This window comes from Rhinoderma darwinii, unplaced genomic scaffold (genome assembly GCF_050947455.1).
Source record: "Rhinoderma darwinii isolate aRhiDar2 unplaced genomic scaffold, aRhiDar2.hap1 Scaffold_999, whole genome shotgun sequence".
Lineage (NCBI taxonomy): Eukaryota > Metazoa > Chordata > Amphibia > Anura > Rhinodermatidae > Rhinoderma > Rhinoderma darwinii.
The window spans coordinates 11737-32534 of NW_027464573.1; the positions used below are offsets into that span (position 1 = coordinate 11737).

The 20798-nt window shown below is 47.7% G+C and overlaps 14 non-coding genes across 14 annotated transcripts; all 14 read right to left on the minus strand.

Annotated features, from left to right (window-relative positions):
* Positions 1 to 477: 477 nt before the first annotated feature.
* Positions 478 to 668, minus strand: LOC142735416 (U2 spliceosomal RNA). The gene has a single exon (XR_012880500.1). It is a non-coding gene; the product is annotated as a U2 spliceosomal RNA (small nuclear RNA).
* A 1292-nt stretch (positions 669 to 1960) lies between these two features.
* Positions 1961 to 2151, minus strand: LOC142735417 (U2 spliceosomal RNA). The gene has a single exon (XR_012880501.1). It is a non-coding gene; the product is annotated as a U2 spliceosomal RNA (small nuclear RNA).
* Positions 2152 to 3443: 1292 nt separating this feature from the next.
* On the minus strand, positions 3444 to 3634 carry LOC142735418 (U2 spliceosomal RNA). The gene has a single exon (XR_012880502.1). It is a non-coding gene; the product is annotated as a U2 spliceosomal RNA (small nuclear RNA).
* Positions 3635 to 4918: 1284 nt separating this feature from the next.
* LOC142735420 (U2 spliceosomal RNA) lies at positions 4919 to 5109 on the minus strand. Its single transcript, XR_012880503.1, has one exon. It is a non-coding gene; the product is annotated as a U2 spliceosomal RNA (small nuclear RNA).
* A 1305-nt stretch (positions 5110 to 6414) lies between these two features.
* LOC142735421 (U2 spliceosomal RNA) lies at positions 6415 to 6605 on the minus strand. The gene has a single exon (XR_012880504.1). It is a non-coding gene; the product is annotated as a U2 spliceosomal RNA (small nuclear RNA).
* A 1292-nt stretch (positions 6606 to 7897) lies between these two features.
* LOC142735422 (U2 spliceosomal RNA) lies at positions 7898 to 8088 on the minus strand. The gene has a single exon (XR_012880505.1). It is a non-coding gene; the product is annotated as a U2 spliceosomal RNA (small nuclear RNA).
* Positions 8089 to 9376: 1288 nt separating this feature from the next.
* LOC142735412 (U2 spliceosomal RNA) lies at positions 9377 to 9567 on the minus strand. Its single transcript, XR_012880496.1, has one exon. It is a non-coding gene; the product is annotated as a U2 spliceosomal RNA (small nuclear RNA).
* Positions 9568 to 10867: 1300 nt separating this feature from the next.
* On the minus strand, positions 10868 to 11058 carry LOC142735423 (U2 spliceosomal RNA). The gene has a single exon (XR_012880506.1). It is a non-coding gene; the product is annotated as a U2 spliceosomal RNA (small nuclear RNA).
* A 1272-nt stretch (positions 11059 to 12330) lies between these two features.
* On the minus strand, positions 12331 to 12521 carry LOC142735425 (U2 spliceosomal RNA). Its single transcript, XR_012880508.1, has one exon. It is a non-coding gene; the product is annotated as a U2 spliceosomal RNA (small nuclear RNA).
* Positions 12522 to 13817: 1296 nt separating this feature from the next.
* Positions 13818 to 14008, minus strand: LOC142735426 (U2 spliceosomal RNA). The gene has a single exon (XR_012880509.1). It is a non-coding gene; the product is annotated as a U2 spliceosomal RNA (small nuclear RNA).
* Positions 14009 to 15308: 1300 nt separating this feature from the next.
* Positions 15309 to 15499, minus strand: LOC142735427 (U2 spliceosomal RNA). The gene has a single exon (XR_012880510.1). It is a non-coding gene; the product is annotated as a U2 spliceosomal RNA (small nuclear RNA).
* A 1292-nt stretch (positions 15500 to 16791) lies between these two features.
* LOC142735428 (U2 spliceosomal RNA) lies at positions 16792 to 16982 on the minus strand. Its single transcript, XR_012880511.1, has one exon. It is a non-coding gene; the product is annotated as a U2 spliceosomal RNA (small nuclear RNA).
* Positions 16983 to 18266: 1284 nt separating this feature from the next.
* Positions 18267 to 18457, minus strand: LOC142735429 (U2 spliceosomal RNA). Its single transcript, XR_012880512.1, has one exon. It is a non-coding gene; the product is annotated as a U2 spliceosomal RNA (small nuclear RNA).
* Positions 18458 to 19750: 1293 nt separating this feature from the next.
* LOC142735431 (U2 spliceosomal RNA) lies at positions 19751 to 19941 on the minus strand. Its single transcript, XR_012880513.1, has one exon. It is a non-coding gene; the product is annotated as a U2 spliceosomal RNA (small nuclear RNA).
* Between the last annotated feature and the right edge of the window lie 857 nt (positions 19942 to 20798).

Here is a 20798-nt window from a genome sequence, read left to right on the forward strand (position 1 = left end):
CATTCCATCACATCCATCTAGTGTACACAGGTAGGTCCATTGTGGGGCAGGCGAGCGGGCGGGCTGCTTTATTGGCTGTTTGCTGTTCCCCTACTCCACTCCACTATTTGACTGTTGTGCTGCATCAATCAATCAATCAATCAATCAATCAATCAATCAATCAATCAATCAATCAATCAGTGGCTGGCTCAGGTGCAGCTCTTTAACTTACCTAAAAGGGAGGGCGGAGAGAAGACAAGGAAGGTGAATGAGGTGTTCCAATGTGAAATGCCGGAAACACAGAAACACAGACGACACACAACAAGAGGTGGCAATCTATTCATTAATTGCATTTAATCAATGAGCTCATTATCACTCATGCATTGTCCAACAGGTGTTGAAATAATGGGATTAAAAGGGGAGATCCCTTCAGAAAGACAGAAACAATAGCAAAGACAAAAAACACTTTTGGAATCTGCTTTTAGTCAACACATAAGGAAAGGGTGCACCGGTCCTGGAAATACTGCAATACCAGGTCAATGCGTGGAGTGGACAGAGCAAGCTCTATTTCCATCTCCCTGTTCTAAAAATCCATTTAATATATGGTCCCCAGATAGGGGACGTATCAGATATTAAACTGATAAGAACAGATACTACACTTGATCTTAGCCAAAAGGCCGAGAAGCGATAACCCGAACGGGCCGCGCGTTGCCCGAGCCTGCCCGATACTGCTGTTCAGCCCTTGCAGCGATTCAGCCTACTTCTAGGCAATTCCATGGGGCCCTGCAGGCTCACACACTCACAGCTACACGGGAGGTGAATAAAGGCCGGAGAGGAAGCCAGACAGGATTTGCTTCTTTTGCTTGCACCACAATGCAGTGCTGAAAGAGGAGGAATCTACATAAAAACGCCTTCCTGGCAACGCCCAAATGCCCTGCTGCCATGCAGATAAACACTGGCAGCGGCAGCAAGTGCATGCCCACAGCCACCCCTTGTTCCTTCACACCTTGTATCAGCTGTAATCCAGTCCAGTCCAGTGCTGCCTGCTGAGCAGCACTGACCAACACTGCCTGGGCCCAGGCTTTTATCTCTGAGGCCCCATTATGATGTCAGAAAGCTGGCTCTGGAATCCTGAGGGCTCCACTATGACACGTGCAAAGTTCCGTCTGAACTTTATATAAGACGGTGAGGCTCAGTCAGTCACTCAGTGTTGCCTGAGAGGGCAACACTGCAACAGCCGGCCGCCAGGCTGTCTTTTTTTTGCACAGCTAGTTGCCTCCAGGAGGCCACAAGAGGGAGACAAGGGACTGCAAAATGGAAAATAGGCATCCACCAACTTTACAGACAACTTCTCCTTGCTCCTACAACCTCCATCCTTGCACAGTTTGTTATTCTTCTAGGTAACATAGTAACAAATCCAAATTGCTGCTCTCTTTGTAGGCAAGCAAGGCTTTGTTGCAACTGCAATTCTTACTTCTTCTTGAAATGTAGGGACGACAGTACATTCCATCACATCCATCTAGTGTACACAGGTAGGTCCATTGTGGCGGGCAGGCGAGCGGGCGGGCTGCTTTATTGGCTGTTTGCTGTTCCCCTACTCCACTCCACTATTTGACTGTTGTGCTGCATCAATCAATCAATCAATCAATCAATCAATCAATCAATCAATCAATCAATCAATCAGTGGCTGGCTCAGGTGCAGCTCTTTAACTTACCTAAAAGGGAGGGCGGAGAGAAGACAAGGAAGGTGAATGAGGTGTTCCAATGTGAAATGCCGGAAACACAGAAACACAGACGACACACAACAAGAGGTGGCAATCTATTCATTAATTGCATTTAATCAATGAGCTCATTATCACTCATGCATTGTCCAACAGGTGTTGAAATAATGGGATTAAAAGGGGAGATCCCTTCAGAAAGACAGAAACAATAGCAAAGACAAAAAACACTTTTGGAATCTGCTTTTAGTCAACACATAAGGAAAGGGTGCACCGGTCCTGGAAATACTGCAATACCAGGTCAATGCGTGGAGTGGACAGAGCAAGCTCTATTTCCATCTCCCTGTTCTAAAAATCCATTTAATATATGGTCCCCAGATAGGGGACGTATCAGATATTAAACTGATAAGAACAGATACTACACTTGATCTTAGCCAAAAGGCCGAGAAGCGATAACCCGAACGGGCCGCGCGTTGCCCGAGCCTGCCCGATACTGCTGTTCAGCCCTTGCAGCGATTCAGCCTACTTCTAGGCAATTCCATGGGGCCCTGCAGGCTCACACACTCACAGCTACACGGGAGGTGAATAAAGGCCGGAGAGGAAGCCAGACAGGATTTGCTTCTTTTGCTTGCACCACAATGCAGTGCTGAAAGAGGAGGAATCTACATAAAAACGCCTTCCTGGCAACGCCCAAATGCCCTGCTGCCATGCAGATAAACACTGGCAGCGGCAGCAAGTGCATGCCCACAGCCACCCCTTGTTCCTTCACACCTTGTATCAGCTGTAATCCAGTCCAGTCCAGTGCTGCCTGCTGAGCAGCACTGACCAACACTGCCTGGGCCCAGGCTTTTATCTCTGAGGCCCCATTATGATGTCAGAAAGCTGGCTCTGGAATCCTGAGGGCTCCACTATGACACGTGCAAAGTTCCGTCTGAACTTTATATAAGACGGTGAGGCTCAGTCAGTCACTCAGTGTTGCCTGAGAGGGCAACACTGCAACAGCCGGCCGCCAGGCTGTCTTTTTTTTGCACAGCTAGTTGCCTCCAGGAGGCCACAAGAGGGAGACAAGGGACTGCAAAATGGAAAATAGGCATCCACCAACTTTACAGACAACTTCTCCTTGCTCCTACAACCTCCATCCTTGCACAGTTTGTTATTCTTCTAGGTAACATAGTAACAAATCCAAATTGCTGCTCTCTTTGTAGGCAAGCAAGGCTTTGTTGCAACTGCAATTCTTACTTCTTCTTGAAATGTAGGGACGACAGTACATTCCATCACATCCATCTAGTGTACACAGGTAGGTCCATTGTGGCGGGCAGGCGAGCGGGCGGGCTGCTTTATTGGCTGTTTGCTGTTCCCCTACTCCACTCCACTATTTGACTGTTGTGCTGCATCAATCAATCAATCAATCAATCAATCAATCAATCAATCAATCAATCAATCAATCAGTGGCTGGCTCAGGTGCAGCTCTTTAACTTACCTAAAAGGGAGGGCGGAGAGAAGACAAGGAAGGTGAATGAGGTGTTCCAATGTGAAATGCCGGAAACACAGAAACACAGACGACACACAACAAGAGGTGGCAATCTATTCATTAATTGCATTTAATCAATGAGCTCATTATCACTCATGCATTGTCCAACAGGTGTTGAAATAATGGGATTAAAAGGGGAGATCCCTTCAGAAAGACAGAAACAATAGCAAAGACAAAAAACACTTTTGGAATCTGCTTTTAGTCAACACATAAGGAAAGGGTGCACCGGTCCTGGAAATACTGCAATACCAGGTCAATGCGTGGAGTGGACAGAGCAAGCTCTATTTCCATCTCCCTGTTCTAAAAATCCATTTAATATATGGTCCCCAGATAGGGGACGTATCAGATATTAAACTGATAAGAACAGATACTACACTTGATCTTAGCCAAAAGGCCGAGAAGCGATAACCCGAACGGGCCGCGCGTTGCCCGAGCCTGCCCGATACTGCTGTTCAGCCCTTGCAGCGATTCAGCCTACTTCTAGGCAATTCCATGGGGCCCTGCAGGCTCACACACTCACAGCTACACGGGAGGTGAATAAAGGCCGGAGAGGAAGCCAGACAGGATTTGCTTCTTTTGCTTGCACCACAATGCAGTGCTGAAAGAGGAGGAATCTACATAAAAACGCCTTCCTGGCAACGCCCAAATGCCCTGCTGCCATGCAGATAAACACTGGCAGCGGCAGCAAGTGCATGCCCACAGCCACCCCTTGTTCCTTCACACCTTGTATCAGCTGTAATCCAGTCCAGTCCAGTGCTGCCTGCTGAGCAGCACTGACCAACACTGCCTGGGCCCAGGCTTTTATCTCTGAGGCCCCATTATGATGTCAGAAAGCTGGCTCTGGAATCCTGAGGGCTCCACTATGACACGTGCAAAGTTCCGTCTGAACTTTATATAAGACGGTGAGGCTCAGTCAGTCACTCAGTGTTGCCTGAGAGGGCAACACTGCAACAGCCGGCCGCCAGGCTGTCTTTTTTTTGCACAGCTAGTTGCCTCCAGGAGGCCACAAGAGGGAGACAAGGGACTGCAAAATGGAAAATAGGCATCCACCAACTTTACAGACAACTTCTCCTTGCTCCTACAACCTCCATCCTTGCACAGTTTGTTATTCTTCTAGGTAACATAGTAACAAATCCAAATTGCTGCTCTCTTTGTAGGCAAGCAAGGCTTTGTTGCAACTGCAATTCTTACTTCTTCTTGAAATGTAGGGACGACAGTACATTCCATCACATCCATCTAGTGTACACAGGTAGGTCCATTGTGGCGGGCAGGCGAGCGGGCGGGCTGCTTTATTGGCTGTTTGCTGTTCCCCTACTCCACTCCACTATTTGACTGTTGTGCTGCATCAATCAATCAATCAATCAATCAATCAATCAATCAATCAATCAATCAGTGGCTGGCTCAGGTGCAGCTCTTTAACTTACCTAAAAGGGAGGGCGGAGAGAAGACAAGGAAGGTGAATGAGGTGTTCCAATGTGAAATGCCGGAAACACAGAAACACAGACGACACACAACAAGAGGTGGCAATCTATTCATTAATTGCATTTAATCAATGAGCTCATTATCACTCATGCATTGTCCAACAGGTGTTGAAATAATGGGATTAAAAGGGGAGATCCCTTCAGAAAGACAGAAACAATAGCAAAGACAAAAAACACTTTTGGAATCTGCTTTTAGTCAACACATAAGGAAAGGGTGCACCGGTCCTGGAAATACTGCAATACCAGGTCAATGCGTGGAGTGGACAGAGCAAGCTCTATTTCCATCTCCCTGTTCTAAAAATCCATTTAATATATGGTCCCCAGATAGGGGACGTATCAGATATTAAACTGATAAGAACAGATACTACACTTGATCTTAGCCAAAAGGCCGAGAAGCGATAACCCGAACGGGCCGCGCGTTGCCCGAGCCTGCCCGATACTGCTGTTCAGCCCTTGCAGCGATTCAGCCTACTTCTAGGCAATTCCATGGGGCCCTGCAGGCTCACACACTCACAGCTACACGGGAGGTGAATAAAGGCCGGAGAGGAAGCCAGACAGGATTTGCTTCTTTTGCTTGCACCACAATGCAGTGCTGAAAGAGGAGGAATCTACATAAAAACGCCTTCCTGGCAACGCCCAAATGCCCTGCTGCCATGCAGATAAACACTGGCAGCGGCAGCAAGTGCATGCCCACAGCCACCCCTTGTTCCTTCACACCTTGTATCAGCTGTAATCCAGTCCTGTAATCCAGTCCAGTCCAGTGCTGCCTGCTGAGCAGCACTGACCAACACTGCCTGGGCCCAGGCTTTTATCTCTGAGGCCCCATTATGATGTCAGAAAGCTGGCTCTGGAATCCTGAGGGCTCCACTATGACACGTGCAAAGTTCCGTCTGAACTTTATATAAGACGGTGAGGCTCAGTCAGTCACTCAGTGTTGCCTGAGAGGGCAACACTGCAACAGCCGGCCGCCAGGCTGTCTTTTTTTTGCACAGCTAGTTGCCTCCAGGAGGCCACAAGAGGGAGACAAGGGACTGCAAAATGGAAAATAGGCATCCACCAACTTTACAGACAACTTCTCCTTGCTCCTACAACCTCCATCCTTGCACAGTTTGTTATTCTTCTAGGTAACATAGTAACAAATCCAAATTGCTGCTCTCTTTGTAGGCAAGCAAGGCTTTGTTGCAACTGCAATTCTTACTTCTTCTTGAAATGTAGGGACGACAGTACATTCCATCACATCCATCTAGTGTACACAGGTAGGTCCATTGTGGCGGGCAGGCGAGCGGGCGGGCTGCTTTATTGGCTGTTTGCTGTTCCCCTACTCCACTCCACTATTTGACTGTTGTGCTGCATCAATCAATCAATCAATCAATCAATCAATCAATCAATCAATCAATCAATCAATCAGTGGCTGGCTCAGGTGCAGCTCTTTAACTTACCTAAAAGGGAGGGCGGAGAGAAGACAAGGAAGGTGAATGAGGTGTTCCAATGTGAAATGCCGGAAACACAGAAACACAGACGACACACAACAAGAGGTGGCAATCTATTCATTAATTGCATTTAATCAATGAGCTCATTATCACTCATGCATTGTCCAACAGGTGTTGAAATAATGGGATTAAAAGGGGAGATCCCTTCAGAAAGACAGAAACAATAGCAAAGACAAAAAACACTTTTGGAATCTGCTTTTAGTCAACACATAAGGAAAGGGTGCACCGGTCCTGGAAATACTGCAATACCAGGTCAATGCGTGGAGTGGACAGAGCAAGCTCTATTTCCATCTCCCTGTTCTAAAAATCCATTTAATATATGGTCCCCAGATAGGGGACGTATCAGATATTAAACTGATAAGAACAGATACTACACTTGATCTTAGCCAAAAGGCCGAGAAGCGATAACCCGAACGGGCCGCGCGTTGCCCGAGCCTGCCCGATACTGCTGTTCAGCCCTTGCAGCGATTCAGCCTACTTCTAGGCAATTCCATGGGGCCCTGCAGGCTCACACACTCACAGCTACACGGGAGGTGAATAAAGGCCGGAGAGGAAGCCAGACAGGATTTGCTTCTTTTGCTTGCACCACAATGCAGTGCTGAAAGAGGAGGAATCTACATAAAAACGCCTTCCTGGCAACGCCCAAATGCCCTGCTGCCATGCAGATAAACACTGGCAGCGGCAGCAAGTGCATGCCCACAGCCACCCCTTGTTCCTTCACACCTTGTATCAGCTGTAATCCAGTCCAGTCCAGTGCTGCCTGCTGAGCAGCACTGACCAACACTGCCTGGGCCCAGGCTTTTATCTCTGAGGCCCCATTATGATGTCAGAAAGCTGGCTCTGGAATCCTGAGGGCTCCACTATGACACGTGCAAAGTTCCGTCTGAACTTTATATAAGACGGTGAGGCTCAGTCAGTCACTCAGTGTTGCCTGAGAGGGCAACACTGCAACAGCCGGCCGCCAGGCTGTCTTTTTTTTGCACAGCTAGTTGCCTCCAGGAGGCCACAAGAGGGAGACAAGGGACTGCAAAATGGAAAATAGGCATCCACCAACTTTACAGACAACTTCTCCTTGCTCCTACAACCTCCATCCTTGCACAGTTTGTTATTCTTCTAGGTAACATAGTAACAAATCCAAATTGCTGCTCTCTTTGTAGGCAAGCAAGGCTTTGTTGCAACTGCAATTCTTACTTCTTCTTGAAATGTAGGGACGACAGTACATTCCATCACATCCATCTAGTGTACACAGGTAGGTCCATTGTGGCGGGCAGGCGAGCGGGCGGGCTGCTTTATTGGCTGTTTGCTGTTCCCCTACTCCACTCCACTATTTGACTGTTGTGCTGCATCAATCAATCAATCAATCAATCAATCAATCAATCAATCAATCAATCAATCAATCAGTGGCTGGCTCAGGTGCAGCTCTTTAACTTACCTAAAAGGGAGGGCGGAGAGAAGACAAGGAAGGTGAATGAGGTGTTCCAATGTGAAATGCCGGAAACACAGAAACACAGACGACACACAACAAGAGGTGGCAATCTATTCATTAATTGCATTTAATCAATGAGCTCATTATCACTCATGCATTGTCCAACAGGTGTTGAAATAATGGGATTAAAAGGGGAGATCCCTTCAGAAAGACAGAAACAATAGCAAAGACAAAAAACACTTTTGGAATCTGCTTTTGGTCAACACATAAGGAAAGGGTGCACCGGTCCTGGAAATACTGCAATACCAGGTCAATGCGTGGAGTGGACAGAGCAAGCTCTATTTCCATCTCCCTGTTCTAAAAATCCATTTAATATATGGTCCCCAGATAGGGGACGTATCAGATATTAAACTGATAAGAACAGATACTACACTTGATCTTAGCCAAAAGGCCGAGAAGCGATAACCCGAACGGGCCGCGCGTTGCCCGAGCCTGCCCGATACTGCTGTTCAGCCCTTGCAGCGATTCAGCCTACTTCTAGGCAATTCCATGGGGCCCTGCAGGCTCACACACTCACAGCTACACGGGAGGTGAATAAAGGCCGGAGAGGAAGCCAGACAGGATTTGCTTCTTTTGCTTGCACCACAATGCAGTGCTGAAAGAGGAGGAATCTACATAAAAACGCCTTCCTGGCAACGCCCAAATGCCCTGCTGCCATGCAGATAAACACTGGCAGCGGCAGCAAGTGCATGCCCACAGCCACCCCTTGTTCCTTCACACCTTGTATCAGCTGTAATCCAGTCCAGTCCAGTGCTGCCTGCTGAGCAGCACTGACCAACACTGCCTGGGCCCAGGCTTTTATCTCTGAGGCCCCATTATGATGTCAGAAAGCTGGCTCTGGAATCCTGAGGGCTCCACTATGACACGTGCAAAGTTCCGTCTGAACTTTATATAAGACGGTGAGGCTCAGTCAGTCACTCAGTGTTGCCTGAGAGGGCAACACTGCAACAGCCGGCCGCCAGGCTGTCTTTTTTTTGCACAGCTAGTTGCCTCCAGGAGGCCACAAGAGGGAGACAAGGGACTGCAAAATGGAAAATAGGCATCCACCAACTTTACAGACAACTTCTCCTTGCTCCTACAACCTCCATCCTTGCACAGTTTGTTATTCTTCTAGGTAACATAGTAACAAATCCAAATTGCTGCTCTCTTTGTAGGCAAGCAAGGCTTTGTTGCAACTGCAATTCTTACTTCTTCTTGAAATGTAGGGACGACAGTACATTCCATCACATCCATCTAGTGTACACAGGTAGGTCCATTGTGGCGGGCAGGCGAGCGGGCGGGCTGCTTTATTGGCTGTTTGCTGTTCCCCTACTCCACTCCACTATTTGACTGTTGTGCTGCATCAATCAATCAATCAATCAATCAATCAATCAATCAATCAATCAATCAATCAGTGGCTGGCTCAGGTGCAGCTCTTTAACTTACCTAAAAGGGAGGGCGGAGAGAAGACAAGGAAGGTGAATGAGGTGTTCCAATGTGAAATGCCGGAAACACAGAAACACAGACGACACACAACAAGAGGTGGCAATCTATTCATTAATTGCATTTAATCAATGAGCTCATTATCACTCATGCATTGTCCAACAGGTGTTGAAATAATGGGATTAAAAGGGGAGATCCCTTCAGAAAGACAGAAACAATAGCAAAGACAAAAAACACTTTTGGAATCTGCTTTTAGTCAACACATAAGGAAAGGGTGCACCGGTCCTGGAAATACTGCAATACCAGGTCAATGCGTGGAGTGGACAGAGCAAGCTCTATTTCCATCTCCCTGTTCTAAAAATCCATTTAATATATGGTCCCCAGATAGGGGATGTATCAGATATTAAACTGATAAGAACAGATACTACACTTGATCTTAGCCAAAAGGCCGAGAAGCGATAACCCGAACGGGCCGCGCGTTGCCCGAGCCTGCCCGATACTGCTGTTCAGCCCTTGCAGCGATTCAGCCTACTTCTAGGCAATTCCATGGGGCCCTGCAGGCTCACACACTCACAGCTACACGGGAGGTGAATAAAGGCCGGAGAGGAAGCCAGACAGGATTTGCTTCTTTTGCTTGCACCACAATGCAGTGCTGAAAGAGGAGGAATCTACATAAAAACGCCTTCCTGGCAACGCCCAAATGCCCTGCTGCCATGCAGATAAACACTGGCAGCGGCAGCAAGTGCATGCCCACAGCCACCCCTTGTTCCTTCACACCTTGTATCAGCTGTAATCCAGTCCAGTCCAGTGCTGCCTGCTGAGCAGCACTGACCAACACTGCCTGGGCCCAGGCTTTTATCTCTGAGGCCCCATTATGATGTCAGAAAGCTGGCTCTGGAATCCTGAGGGCTCCACTATGACACGTGCAAAGTTCCGTCTGAACTTTATATAAGACGGTGAGGCTCAGTCAGTCACTCAGTGTTGCCTGAGAGGGCAACACTGCAACAGCCGGCCGCCAGGCTGTCTTTTTTTTGCACAGCTAGTTGCCTCCAGGAGGCCACAAGAGGGAGACAAGGGACTGCAAAATGGAAAATAGGCATCCACCAACTTTACAGACAACTTCTCCTTGCTCCTACAACCTCCATCCTTGCACAGTTTGTTATTCTTCTAGGTAACATAGTAACAAATCCAAATTGCTGCTCTCTTTGTAGGCAAGCAAGGCTTTGTTGCAACTGCAATTCTTACTTCTTCTTGAAATGTAGGGACGACAGTACATTCCATCACATCCATCTAGTGTACACAGGTAGGTCCATTGTGGCGGGCAGGCGAGCGGGCGGGCTGCTTTATTGGCTGTTTGCTGTTCCCCTACTCCACTCCACTATTTGACTGTTGTGCTGCATCAATCAATCAATCAATCAATCAATCAATCAATCAATCAATCAATCAATCAATCAATCAATCAGTGGCTGGCTCAGGTGCAGCTCTTTAACTTACCTAAAAGGGAGGGCGGAGAGAAGACAAGGAAGGTGAATGAGGTGTTCCAATGTGAAATGCCGGAAACACAGAAACACAGACGACACACAACAAGAGGTGGCAATCTATTCATTAATTGCATTTAATCAATGAGCTCATTATCACTCATGCATTGTCCAACAGGTGTTGAAATAATGGGATTAAAAGGGGAGATCCCTTCAGAAAGACAGAAACAATAGCAAAGACAAAAAACACTTTTGGAATCTGCTTTTGGTCAACACATAAGGAAAGGGTGCACCGGTCCTGGAAATACTGCAATACCAGGTCAATGCGTGGAGTGGACAGAGCAAGCTCTATTTCCATCTCCCTGTTCTAAAAATCCATTTAATATATGGTCCCCAGATAGGGGACGTATCAGATATTAAACTGATAAGAACAGATACTACACTTGATCTTAGCCAAAAGGCCGAGAAGCGATAACCCGAACGGGCCGCGCGTTGCCCGAGCCTGCCCGATACTGCTGTTCAGCCCTTGCAGCGATTCAGCCTACTTCTAGGCAATTCCATGGGGCCCTGCAGGCTCACACACTCACAGCTACACGGGAGGTGAATAAAGGCCGGAGAGGAAGCCAGACAGGATTTGCTTCTTTTGCTTGCACCACAATGCAGTGCTGAAAGAGGAGGAATCTACATAAAAACGCCTTCCTGGCAACGCCCAAATGCCCTGCTGCCATGCAGATAAACACTGGCAGCGGCAGCAAGTGCATGCCCACAGCCACCCCTTGTTCCTTCACACCTTGTATCAGCTGTAATCCAGTCCAGTCCAGTGCTGCCTGCTGAGCAGCACTGACCAACACTGCCTGGGCCCAGGCTTTTATCTCTGAGGCCCCATTATGATGTCAGAAAGCTGGCTCTGGAATCCTGAGGGCTCCACTATGACACGTGCAAAGTTCCGTCTGAACTTTATATAAGACGGTGAGGCTCAGTCAGTCACTCAGTGTTGCCTGAGAGGGCAACACTGCAACAGCCGGCCGCCAGGCTGTCTTTTTTTTGCACAGCTAGTTGCCTCCAGGAGGCCACAAGAGGGAGACAAGGGACTGCAAAATGGAAAATAGGCATCCACCAACTTTACAGACAACTTCTCCTTGCTCCTACAACCTCCATCCTTGCACAGTTTGTTATTCTTCTAGGTAACATAGTAACAAATCCAAATTGCTGCTCTCTTTGTAGGCAAGCAAGGCTTTGTTGCAACTGCAATTCTTACTTCTTCTTGAAATGTAGGGACGACAGTACATTCCATCACATCCATCTAGTGTACACAGGTAGGTCCATTGTGGCGGGCAGGCGAGCGGGCGGGCTGCTTTATTGGCTGTTTGCTGTTCCCCTACTCCACTCCACTATTTGACTGTTGTGCTGCATCAATCAATCAATCAATCAATCAATCAATCAATCAGTGGCTGGCTCAGGTGCAGCTCTTTAACTTACCTAAAAGGGAGGGCGGAGAGAAGACAAGGAAGGTGAATGAGGTGTTCCAATGTGAAATGCCGGAAACACAGAAACACAGACGACACACAACAAGAGGTGGCAATCTATTCATTAATTGCATTTAATCAATGAGCTCATTATCACTCATGCATTGTCCAACAGGTGTTGAAATAATGGGATTAAAAGGGGAGATCCCTTCAGAAAGACAGAAACAATAGCAAAGACAAAAAACACTTTTGGAATCTGCTTTTAGTCAACACATAAGGAAAGGGTGCACCGGTCCTGGAAATACTGCAATACCAGGTCAATGCGTGGAGTGGACAGAGCAAGCTCTATTTCCATCTCCCTGTTCTAAAAATCCATTTAATATATGGTCCCCAGATAGGGGACGTATCAGATATTAAACTGATAAGAACAGATACTACACTTGATCTTAGCCAAAAGGCCGAGAAGCGATAACCCGAACGGGCCGCGCGTTGCCCGAGCCTGCCCGATACTGCTGTTCAGCCCTTGCAGCGATTCAGCCTACTTCTAGGCAATTCCATGGGGCCCTGCAGGCTCACACACTCACAGCTACACGGGAGGTGAATAAAGGCCGGAGAGGAAGCCAGACAGGATTTGCTTCTTTTGCTTGCACCACAATGCAGTGCTGAAAGAGGAGGAATCTACATAAAAACGCCTTCCTGGCAACGCCCAAATGCCCTGCTGCCATGCAGATAAACACTGGCAGCGGCAGCAAGTGCATGCCCACAGCCACCCCTTGTTCCTTCACACCTTGTATCAGCTGTAATCCAGTCCAGTCCAGTGCTGCCTGCTGAGCAGCACTGACCAACACTGCCTGGGCCCAGGCTTTTATCTCTGAGGCCCCATTATGATGTCAGAAAGCTGGCTCTGGAATCCTGAGGGCTCCACTATGACACGTGCAAAGTTCCGTCTGAACTTTATATAAGACGGTGAGGCTCAGTCAGTCACTCAGTGTTGCCTGAGAGGGCAACACTGCAACAGCCGGCCGCCAGGCTGTCTTTTTTTTGCACAGCTAGTTGCCTCCAGGAGGCCACAAGAGGGAGACAAGGGACTGCAAAATGGAAAATAGGCATCCACCAACTTTACAGACAACTTCTCCTTGCTCCTACAACCTCCATCCTTGCACAGTTTGTTATTCTTCTAGGTAACATAGTAACAAATCCAAATTGCTGCTCTCTTTGTAGGCAAGCAAGGCTTTGTTGCAACTGCAATTCTTACTTCTTCTTGAAATGTAGGGACGACAGTACATTCCATCACATCCATCTAGTGTACACAGGTAGGTCCATTGTGGCGGGCAGGCGAGCGGGCGGGCTGCTTTATTGGCTGTTTGCTGTTCCCCTACTCCACTCCACTATTTGACTGTTGTGCTGCATCAATCAATCAATCAATCAATCAATCAATCAATCAATCAATCAATCAATCAATCAATCAGTGGCTGGCTCAGGTGCAGCTCTTTAACTTACCTAAAAGGGAGGGCGGAGAGAAGACAAGGAAGGTGAATGAGGTGTTCCAATGTGAAATGCCGGAAACACAGAAACACAGACGACACACAACAAGAGGTGGCAATCTATTCATTAATTGCATTTAATCAATGAGCTCATTATCACTCATGCATTGTCCAACAGGTGTTGAAATAATGGGATTAAAAGGGGAGATCCCTTCAGAAAGACAGAAACAATAGCAAAGACAAAAAACACTTTTGGAATCTGCTTTTAGTCAACACATAAGGAAAGGGTGCACCGGTCCTGGAAATACTGCAATACCAGGTCAATGCGTGGAGTGGACAGAGCAAGCTCTATTTCCATCTCCCTGTTCTAAAAATCCATTTAATATATGGTCCCCAGATAGGGGACGTATCAGATATTAAACTGATAAGAACAGATACTACACTTGATCTTAGCCAAAAGGCCGAGAAGCGATAACCCGAACGGGCCGCGCGTTGCCCGAGCCTGCCCGATACTGCTGTTCAGCCCTTGCAGCGATTCAGCCTACTTCTAGGCAATTCCATGGGGCCCTGCAGGCTCACACACTCACAGCTACACGGGAGGTGAATAAAGGCCGGAGAGGAAGCCAGACAGGATTTGCTTCTTTTGCTTGCACCACAATGCAGTGCTGAAAGAGGAGGAATCTACATAAAAACGCCTTCCTGGCAACGCCCAAATGCCCTGCTGCCATGCAGATAAACACTGGCAGCGGCAGCAAGTGCATGCCCACAGCCACCCCTTGTTCCTTCACACCTTGTATCAGCTGTAATCCAGTCCAGTCCAGTGCTGCCTGCTGAGCAGCACTGACCAACACTGCCTGGGCCCAGGCTTTTATCTCTGAGGCCCCATTATGATGTCAGAAAGCTGGCTCTGGAATCCTGAGGGCTCCACTATGACACGTGCAAAGTTCCGTCTGAACTTTATATAAGACGGTGAGGCTCAGTCAGTCACTCAGTGTTGCCTGAGAGGGCAACACTGCAACAGCCGGCCGCCAGGCTGTCTTTTTTTTGCACAGCTAGTTGCCTCCAGGAGGCCACAAGAGGGAGACAAGGGACTGCAAAATGGAAAATAAGCATCCACCAACTTTACAGACAACTTCTCCTTGCTCCTACAACCTCCATCCTTGCACAGTTTGTTATTCTTCTAGGTAACATAGTAACAAATCCAAATTGCTGCTCTCTTTGTAGGCAAGCAAGGCTTTGTTGCAACTGCAATTCATACTTCTTCTTGAAATGTAGGGACGACAGTACATTCCATCACATCCATCTAGTGTACACAGGTAGGTCCATTGTGGCGGGCAGGCGAGCGGGCGGGCTGCTTTATTGGCTGTTTGCTGTTCCCCTACTCCACTCCACTATTTGACTGTTGTGCTGCATCAATCAATCAATCAATCAATCAATCAATCAATCAATCAATCAATCAATCAATCAATCAATCAGTGGCTGGCTCAGGTGCAGCTCTTTAACTTACCTAAAAGGGAGGGCGGAGAGAAGACAAGGAAGGTGAATGAGGTGTTCCAATGTGAAATGCCGGAAACACAGAAACACAGACGACACACAACAAGAGGTGGCAATCTATTCATTAATTGCATTTAATCAATGAGCTCATTATCACTCATGCATTGTCCAACAGGTGTTGAAATAATGGGATTAAAAGGGGAGATCCCTTCAGAAAGACAGAAACAATAGCAAAGACATAAAACACTTTTGGAATCTGCTTTTAGTCAACACATAAGGAAAGGGTGCACCGGTCCTGGAAATACTGCAATACCAGGTCAATGCGTGGAGTGGACAGAGCAAGCTCTATTTCCATCTCCCTGTTCTAAAAATCCATTTAATATATGGTCCCCAGATAGGGGACGTATCAGATATTAAACTGATAAGAACAGATACTACACTTGATCTTAGCCAAAAGGCCGAGAAGCGATAACCCGAACGGGCCGCGCGTTGCCCGAGCCTGCCCGATACTGCTGTTCAGCCCTTGCAGCGATTCAGCCTACTTCTAGGCAATTCCATGGGGCCCTGCAGGCTCACACACTCACAGCTACACGGGAGGTGAATAAAGGCCGGAGAGGAAGCCAGACAGGATTTGCTTCTTTTGCTTGCACCACAATGCAGTGCTGAAAGAGGAGGAATCTACATAAAAACGCCTTCCTGGCAACGCCCAAATGCCCTGCTGCCATGCAGATAAACACTGGCAGCGGCAGCAAGTGCATGCCCACAGCCACCCCTTGTTCCTTCACACCTTGTATCAGCTGTAATCCAGTCCAGTCCAGTGCTGCCTGCTGAGCAGCACTGACCAACACTGCCTGGGCCCAGGCTTTTATCTCTGAGGCCCCATTATGATGTCAGAAAGCTGGCTCTGGAATCCTGAGGGCTCCACTATGACACGTGCAAAGTTCCGTCTGAACTTTATATAAGACGGTGAGGCTCAGTCAGTCACTCAGTGTTGCCTGAGAGGGCAACACTGCAACAGCCGGCCGCCAGGCTGTCTTTTTTTTGCACAGCTAGTTGCCTCCAGGAGGCCACAAGAGGGAGACAAGGGACTGCAAAATGGAAAATAGGCATCCACCAACTTTACAGACAACTTCTCCTTGCTCCTACAACCTCCATCCTTGCACAGTTTGTTATTCTTCTAGGTAACATAGTAACAAATCCAAATTGCTGCTCTCTTTGTAGGCAAGCAAGGCTTTGTTGCAACTGCAATTCTTACTTCTTCTTGAAATGTAGGGACGACAGTACATTCCATCACATCCATCTAGTGTACACAGGTAGGTCCATTGTGGCGGGCAGGCGAGCGGGCGGGCTTCTTTATTGGCTGTTTGCTGTTCCCCTACTCCACTCCACTATTTGACTGTTGTGCTGCATCAATCAATCAATCAATCAATCAATCAATCAATCAATCAATCAATCAATCAATCAGTGGCTGGCTCAGGTGCAGCTCTTTAACTTACCTAAAAGGGAGGGCGGAGAGAAGACAAGGAAGGTGAATGAGGTGTTCCAATGTGAAATGCCGGAAACACAGAAACACAGACGACACACAACAAGAGGTGGCAATCTATTCATTAATTGCATTTAATCAATGAGCTCATTATCACTCATGCATTGTCCAACAGGTGTTGAAATAATGGGATTAAAAGGGGAGATCCCTTCAGAAAGACAGAAACAATAGCAAAGACAAAAAACACTTTTGGAATCTGCTTTTAGTCAACACATAAGGAAAGGGTGCACCGGTCCTGGAAATACTGCAATACCAGGTCAATGCGTGGAGTGGACAGAGCAAGCTCTATTTCCATCTCCCTGTTCTAAAAATCCATTTAATATATGGTCCCCAGATAGGGGACGTATCAGATATTAAACTGATAAGAACAGATACTACACTTGATCTTAGCCAAAAGGCCGAGAAGCGATAACCCGAACGGGCCGCGCGTTGCCCGAGCCTGCCCGATACTGCTGTTCAGCCCTTGCAGCGATTCAGCCTACTTCTAGGCAATTCCATGGGGCCCTGCAGGCTCACACACTCACAGCTACACGGGAGGTGAATAAAGGCCGGAGAGGAAGCCAGACAGGATTTGCTTCTTTTGCTTGCACCACAATGCAGTGCTGAAAGAGGAGGAATCTACATAAAAACGCCTTCCTGGCAACGCCCAAATGCCCTGCTGCCATGCAGATAAACACTGGCAGCGGCAGCAAGTGCATGCCCACAGCCACCCCTTGTTCCTTCACACCTTGTATCAGCTGTAATCCAGTCCAGTCCAGTGCTGCCTGCTGAGCAGCACTGACCAACACTGCCTGGGCCCAGGCTTTTATCTCTGAGGCCCCATTATGATGTCAGAAAGCTGGCTCTGGAATCCTGAGGGCTCCACTATGACACGTGCAAAGTTCCGTCTGAACTTTATATAAGACGGTGAGGCTCAGTCAGTCACTCAGTGTTGCCTGAGAGGGCAACACTGCAACAGCCGGCCGCCAGGCTGTCTTTTTTTTGCACAGCTAGTTGCCTCCAGGAGGCCACAAGAGGGAGACAAGGGACTGCAAAATGGAAAATAGGCATCCACCAACTTTACAGACAACTTCTCCTTGCTCCTACAACCTCCATCCTTGCACAGTTTGTTATTCTTCTAGGTAACATAGTAACAAATCCAAATTGCTGCTCTCTTTGTAGGCAAGCAAGGCTTTGTTGCAACTGCAATTCTTACTTCTTCTTGAAATGTAGGGACGACAGTACATTCCATCACATCCATCTAGTGTACACAGGTAGGTCCATTGTGGCGGGCAGGCGAGCGGGCGGGCTGCTTTATTGGCTGTTTGCTGTTCCCCTACTCCACTCCACTATTTGACTGTTGTGCTGCATCAATCAATCAATCAATCAATCAATCAATCAATCAATCAATCAATCAGTGGCTGGCTCAGGTGCAGCTCTTTTACTTACCTAAAAGGGAGGGCGGAGAGAAGACAAGGAAGGTGAATGAGGTGTTCCAATGTGAAATGCCGGAAACACAGAAACACAGACGACACACAACAAGAGGTGGCAATCTATTCATTAATTGCATTTAATCAATGAGCTCATTATCACTCATGCATTGTCCAACAGGTGTTGAAATAATGGGATTAAAAGGGGAGATCCCTTCAGAAAGACAGAAACAATAGCAAAGACAAAAAACACTTTTGGAATCTGCTTTTAGTCAACACATAAGGAAAGGGTGCACCGGTCCTGGAAATACTGCAATACCAGGTCAATGCGTGGAGTGGACAGAGCAAGCTCTATTTCCATCTCCCTGTTCTAAAAATCCATTTAATATATGGTCCCCAGATAGGGGACGTATCAGATATTAAACTGATAAGAACAGATACTACACTTGATCTTAGCCAAAAGGCCGAGAAGCGATAACCCGAACGGGCCGCGCGTTGCCCGAGCCTGCCCGATACTGCTGTTCAGCCCTTGCAAGCGATTCAGCCTACTTCTAGGCAATTCCATGGGGCCCTGCAGGCTCACACACTCACAGCTACACGGGAGGTGAATAAAGGCCGGAGAGGAAGCCAGACAGGATTTGCTTCTTTTGCTTGCACCACAATGCAGTGCTGAAAGAGGAGGAATCTACATAAAAACGCCTTCCTGGCAACGCCCAAATGCCCTGCTGCCATGCAGATAAACACTGGCAGCGGCAGCAAGTGCATGCCCACAGCCACCCCTTGTTCCTTCACACCTTGTATCAGCTGTAATCCAGTCCAGTCCAGTGCTGCCTGCTGAGCAGCACTGACCAACACTGCCTGGGCCCAGGCTTTTATCTCTGAGGCCCCATTATGATGTCAGAAAGCTGGCTCTGGAATCCTGAGGGCTCCACTATGACACGTGCAAAGTTCCGTCTGAACTTTATATAAGACGGTGAGGCTCAGTCAGTCACTCAGTGTTGCCTGAGAGGGCAACACTGCAACAGCCGGCCGCCAGGCTGTCTTTTTTTTGCACAGCTAGTTGCCTCCAGGAGGCCACAAGAGGGAGACAAGGGACTGCAAAATGGAAAATAGGCATCCACCAACTTTACAGACAACTTCTCCTTGCTCCTACAACCTCCATCCTTGCACAGTTTGTTATTCTTCTAGGTAACATAGTAACAAATCCAAATTGCTGCTCTCTTTGTAGGCAAGCAAGGCTTTGTTGCAACTGCAATTCTTACTTCTTCTTGAAATGTAGGGACGACAGTACATTCCATCACATCCATCTAGTGTACACAGGTAGGTCCATTGTGGCGGGCAGGCGAGCGGGCGGGCTGCTTTATTGGCTGTTTGCTGTTCCCCTACTCCACTCCACTATTTGACTGTTGTGCTGCATCAATCAATCAATCAATCAATCAATCAATCAATCAATCAATCAATCAATCAATCAGTGGCTGGCTCAGGTGCAGCTCTTTAACTTACCTAAAAGGGAGGGCGGAGAGAAGACAAGGAAGGTGAATGAGGTGTTCCAATGTGAAATGCCGGAAACACAGAAACACAGACGACACACAACAAGAGGTGGCAATCTATTCATTAATTGCATTTAATCAATGAGCTCATTATCACTCATGCATTGTCCAACAGGTGTTGAAATAATGGGATTAAAAGGGGAGATCCCTTCAGAAAGACAGAAACAATAGCAAAGACAAAAAACACTTTTGGAATCTGCTTTTAGTCAACACATAAGGAAAGGGTGCACCGGTCCTGGAAATACTGCAATACCAGGTCAATGCGTGGAGTGGACAGAGCAAGCTCTATTTCCATCTCCCTGTTCTAAAAATCCATTTAATATATGGTCCCCAGATAGGGGACGTATCAGATATTAAACTGATAAGAACAGATACTACACTTGATCTTAGCCAAAAGGCCGAGAAGCGATAACCCGAACGGGCCGCGCGTTGCCCGAGCCTGCCCGATACTGCTGTTCAGCCCTTGCAGCGATTCAGCCTACTTCTAGGCAATTCCATGGGGCCCTGCAGGCTCACACACTCACAGCTACACGGGAGGTGAATAAAGGCCGGAGAGGAAGCCAGACAGGATTTGCTTCTTTTGCTTGCACCACAATGCAGTGCTGAAAGAGGAGGAATCTACATAAAAACGCCTTCCTGGCAACGCCCAAATGCCCTGCTGCCATGCAGATAAACACTGGCAGCGGCAGCAAGTGCATGCCCACAGCCACCCCTTGTTCCTTCACACCTTGTATCAGCTGTAATCCAGTCCAGTCCAGTGCTGCCTGCTGAGCAGCACTGACCAATACTGCCTGGGCCCAGGCTTTTATCTCTGAGGCCCCATTATGATGTCAGAAAGCTGGCTCTGGAATCCTGAGGGCTCCACTATGAGACGTGCAAAGTTCCGTCTGAACTTTATATAAGACGGTGAGGCTCAGTCAGTCACTCAGTGTTGCCTGAGAGGGCAACACTGCAACAGCCGGCCGCCAGGCTGTCTTTTTTTTGTACAGCTTGTTGCCTCCAGGAGGCCACAAGAGGGAGACAAGGGACTGCAAAATGGAAAATAGGCATCCACCAACTTTACAGACAACTTCTCCTTGCTCCTACAACCTCCATCCTTGCACAGTTTGTTATTCTTCTAGGTAACATAGTAACAAATCCAAATTGCTGCTCTCTTTGTAGGCAAGCAAGGCTTTGTTGCAACTGCAATTCTTACTTCTTCTTGAAATGTAGGGACGACAGTACATTCCATCACATCCATCTAGTGTACACAGGTAGGTCCATTGTG